Raw genomic sequence first — 5,301 nt, forward strand, 5'->3', positions numbered from 1 at the left:
TCTTTTGCCGGTCTCCTTTTTGCGCCTTCTTCTCCAGGGCCCGGGAACCTGGGTAGTCTCTGGATGGGGGGAGGACCAAGGCGGGGTGGGGGCAATTGTACCTCAGGGGGACTTCTGGAAGCAGCCGGCATTTGCCCCAGCCGGTCCAGGCCTGTTTAAGCTCTCCCTGCACGGCTAGGGCCTTGGAAGCGCAAGCAGCAAGGGAAAGCTGGGAAAGCGGGCGGCGGGGCAGGCTCCCGGCCTTGTGTCCTTTTGCGGGTCTGTGGAAAAGCCTCGGAGCACTGCGCTGGGTCCCGTGTATAGCTAGCCAGCAGCAGTGCAAAGGCTGCTCTCGTCTTGGTGCCCCCAAGAAATTCCCCAAATCCCAGCCCACAGAGACACCCGAGGCCTTTCCTAGCAAAATGGGGATGTTGGGGGCACAGGACCTGGAGCTGAGGGCCTATCTCCTAAAGAGACTCGGAGAAGAGACTCAGGAGCCGGATCACCCCAACCCGGCCGCCGGTGCAGACGCTGGGGGGCTTGCAGGGGACCAAAGGCCTATGCCACGACACTCCGGCCTCCTGCCCGCCTGGCCCCGGTGAATCTGCATCCTGTACCAAAAACCCCTCCCGAACCCAAGTCCTGACAGAGGCCGGGCTGAGGCAACCAACGAGCCCCGATGCGCCATAAAAGAAAATGAGGGCTGTTACTGTTTATGGGGTGTAAAGGGCTTCGAGGGAACTGGCAGAGCGCCTTCCAGATGTGGCGGAGGAATTTGGCCTCACCCCCTTCCTTCTCTCGCTCTGCCCCCCACCCCACCCCTTGACTCCTGCAAAGTTGACTGTGTTCAAACGCGTGAAAGGGGAATCAGGGCGCGGGTGGATGGGGCGTCTCCACCCCACCCCCACCGTGTCGCCAGGTTGGGACCCCCTCTGTGGTTGCAGACAGAAGGAACTTCAAAGAATGAGTAGTAAGGGTGTGCCATAAAGGCTGGGTCTGCGAACTGTCTGGAATTCGCCCCTTAATGAGTTTACAACTGTCCAGCCCCAATTAGGATATTCCACCAAAGCCCTTTCATTTGTTTGCTCTGTCTGCTGACGATAAAGCAGCTGCGGAAACAGCTTTCTTTTATGGGCATTGTCCCCTCCGCAGCTAGATTCCGGGCCCCAAGCGGACCCCGGGGAAGGGGCCCTCCCCCCGCCTTTGGGAAGGAGGACGCTGTGAGCACCGCTGCGCCGCGGCTGTCGAAGTTCAGGCGTCCTGGGGCTGTTGGTACTGCAGTGCGAAAGGGAGACCAGCAGATGGCAGTGTGGCTCCACCAAAGAGGTGCTCTCGCCGCCATCTCCCGCCGCCACGATCCTGGGAAGTTCCTAAGATGTCGACTTGACTCCAGCCTTTCTGGAATTGGAGCCCCAGATTTGAGTGAACAGCAGTCGTATATTTTCCGTGCTGTTCAAGCCAGGCTGGAAGCCTCCTTGGGATACAAGCGTGCGTCGGGGGCTTGCCTGATTCTCACTGCTCGCCCCTTCCAGGGCCCATCCCCAGGGCGCAGAGCTGCTGGGCTGCAGCCGTTCGCGAGACTGCCGGGCTGGTGGCTCCAGGCGCGGAGACGGCTCCCGGGTCATCTCAGTCCAACACAGGCCTCGGGGCAGCGAGGACATGCGGGCGAAGCCAACAGACCCCGTACCTGATGACCCTACAGAGAGCGTGGAGAGGGCTCACGCAGTGGTCACAGGTTCCGCGGCACCCCGGAGGTCCCTGAAACCTGCGCCTTGGTTCGGGGCCTGGGACAAGACCCGGCGAACCAGCACCAGAGAAAGCCAGGACCCCGGAATTCGACCGGTTTGAATATGTGGCAATAAGATTAGACAAGTGAAAACTGGGCATAAAGCCACCCTCCGTAGTATAGGTCTCCAGGGAGTTGGCTGGCATGGGGAATCTCTGGGACAGACCAGGAAGTGTTTGGTTATTCTAAATTAAATGTGATGCTTAAAATAACAATCATAACATCACCTTAACTCTGGAATTGGCGCTCACGCCGTGGAAGTCGCTCATACCTTCTTTGGCTGCGGCATTTCCTTGGCTTGGAGGTGCCAAGACTGCTCAGTCATCCCCGCTGAGGAGGCAGCAGGAAAGGGACCCCGTTCAAGCTGCTCAGCCTCTCCCCGTTCTTAAGTGGGGAACGCACTCGGGAGCCTCTGCAAAGGTGCCTCGGAGCCCGGTGCGAGGATCTGCCACGGGCATAGAATGGCTTCGAAGGGAAACACAAAAGCAAACACAGAACCCTTCCAGTCACCTCGGAGCCCTGTGAACGTGCCGCACGGTGCATTTATTTAGTCGTAATAGTCTCCGCCAAGCCCGCAAAATGTGTATGACCTGCACCTCCACGTAGAACGTGCTGTAAAACTGGGAACAGGATTTTGGCTGACATCTCTCCTGGGTGTTGGCTAGCGCGCTCTCTCTCTCCTTTTTTCTCTGTCTATATACACAGGTTGGCATTACAAACACATCTTCATTATATTTCCCTATATAATTCACACTAAACCATCTGATTGTAAGAAGGGTTTTTATTGCTTTCCGGAGACTCACCATGGCTTTGTATCCAAAGTCAGAAAACTGTTTGTGTAATAACAAATATACGCAGAGATCAATCAGTGGGTGCAGATAAAAAGCTCAATTTCTGTAACTACAAATAAACGAAATCTCAGATTGGTGGTGACCGCTTCTCTCCACCGATCACAGAGGCGCCAGGTAGGTACAGTCGCCCAGAGTCTCAGAGGCCTTGTGAACTGCCGGGCTGGCAGGGCCTCCCTTGCCCTTGGCCGGCTGGCGGCTGGGAGGCTGCTCTCCCGCTCCTCTGCCAGAGAGCAGCTTCCCCCCGGCGGCCGCCCTCCGTCCAGGCCAGACCCCGCTCAGCTGCTCCGGCCAAACTCATTCACTTGTGTCGGGGGTGGGTTGGTCCACCAGCCCAGGCCATGCACCGCGCCCAGCTCACTTGGTGGAGAGCAGACACGCAGCCCGTGCGAGGGGCGGGCGGGTGGAAACATTTGGAGAAGCAAACCGCCGGGTAGCCCAGCAGGCACCATTAGCTGCCAGAAAGCTGAGTTTAAAATCTTAACTGGATTTAAATATTGCAGACTGTTTGGTAACAGTAATCAGAGGAAACACTCTCTAGCAATGAGCGAGAGGCAAGCTCCAGGAGAGCACTGGGAAATGTCTATCTGAAGACCACTTGGCTGATTAGAAGCTGGCCGACCTATCCCTGCTCCAGCTTGTGCAACAACGAATATTTCTTTGAATATTATCACACATAACCCAGTACCTTTTTGTCTTTTCAGTCAAATAAGTAAGGAACCAATAGCTCAGAAGCACATGATTAAATAGGCTTTATTGAAAGCCTGGTATTTCTTGGGCCTTTTTATTTTAAAATCCAACCACAGGAGACAGGAAGGGAGAATCCCAGAAACGAAAGGGGGGTTTTGGTGCCCGCAGGACTTGGCCCAGTTGGCTGACTTTGGCCCAGAGGTGCCGAGGCCTTGCGGCCAGAATCTGGATCCTCCTTGGCTGGGGTATAGGGGCAGAGCGTCCTGCCAAGACCGCTTGGACACCAGCCCCACCGAATCCGGGGAAGAGATGATCCTGCTGCAGTGCCTAGCCCTCCCTTGGTGGTGAAGTGCGTACCTGCCTCCCCCCCCCCCCCCCGCCAATCACTCCCCACTCGGGCTGTCTGGTTGCCTTGCTTGGGACAGGTTCTACTTTAAACGCAGTTGGCCACTGCAGCCGCCTGAGTCTAGACAGAAGGCGGCAGCTTGGCCCAGGTCTTTCTCTTTGCGTCTTGGTCTGTGTCACCAGAGGAAAAATTTATTGGTCTAAAGCCATCTAATTCTGCCTCTTTGATCTATCCTTCATCTTGTTTCCTGCATCTTTTTTTAACTTTCTTAGGTTTTTATTTCCCTGTCAGAAGGCAATGTTATTTGGATTTTTTTTCCTGGTTTATCCCCTCCATTCTGGGTCTGAGATTCAGTAGCATCCTGATCGACCATAAAAGGCATCCCAGACATTGCCCCTCCCCTGCCCCACCAGATCCCTGTATCCCTGAAGTACACACCCCAGTGCCCACCTGCCCCCACCTCCCAACCAAAGGCCAAGCCCTTTACTAGGTATAAGCTGGGGCTCCTTGGCAATTTGATTTAAATCATCCTTCCTCTTTTGTGTTCCCAGGACCCCCTGAGAAGGTGCAGTGAACAAGGGGTAGCCTGGACCCTCTGAAAGTGAAGAGGAGTCCTTTGTACACGAGGAACCAAAGTCTATAATTTAGAGGAGAATTTCCGGGGCAATTCCATTGTGAGATTGGGTTTATGGTGTGCAATCGAGCTGGGCAGTAAAAGGTGGCCAGGCTTCCAGCGAGGCCTGGGCAGTTTATGAGGCGTTTAGGGAGAGGGTTCACCCTATCATCCTTCACAGAATGGTTGGTAGCAGGGGCTCAGTTGGCCGAAAGCTGCAACAGGGGTCGGAGGCCTGGGAAGGTAGGTGATATATGGTGGGGGATCTGGATGGAAGGGAGTGAGATCACTGGCACTCAGCTGTGTGCTGATACTTGGAAAGACGGAGCTGCCAGAGCTGGGTGGCCTTGGGTAGGGCTCCCTTATATTTGGTGTCTCCAAAAGATATGCAGATCTGCAAGGGGCTGCAGTCACCAGGTACCCAGATCCCCTCTTTCCATTCTAATTCAGCTCTAAAGCTTCAATTGCTCCCAGACACTGAGACTCACAAGGTGGGAGTCCAGGAATGGCTGGGGTGAAAGCTGCTAGAAACCTCACAGGAATTGGGGGTGGATGGAAAGGTGCAGAGCCTGAGGTTCCTTCATGCTGAGTGTGTGGGGGCACAGAGGGGCCCCCCTGAGCAGAGGGGAGCCAGGGGATATGAGTAGGACAAAGAACTGTTAAGCCATTTATTGAGCTATGAGAGGACAGCCAGGTGCCCAGAAGTGAATGCACAGAGCCTCCAGAGCTGCGGTGTCCGGTAGGAGGCACGGGGAACCCCATGTTAATAAATCTGTTGGCAAATGAGGCTCATTAATAGATAAATATTTCACTACTTCCTTTAGGGCGGATAAACAGTGAGCTGACCATTACAAAAAGGAAGCTGGGAGACACTGACTTTATTCGAACCACATGGTTCCAGTTTGCGGTGGCGTTCCGGCTACTTACTGCTAGAAGCGACGCTGCCCCTGCCCCGTCTGGCTCGGAGTCTAAGTCTGGCCTTTGGCCCACTGGACCCGACAGAGACGCGGGCAAGGAGTAGATCTGCCCAGAGTCCAGA

The sequence above is a fragment of the Heterocephalus glaber genome, unplaced genomic scaffold, assembly GCF_053883595.1.
Source record: "Heterocephalus glaber isolate CG9 unplaced genomic scaffold, H.glaber_assembly_v1.0 deba00000676, whole genome shotgun sequence".
NCBI lineage: Eukaryota > Metazoa > Chordata > Mammalia > Rodentia > Bathyergidae > Heterocephalus > Heterocephalus glaber.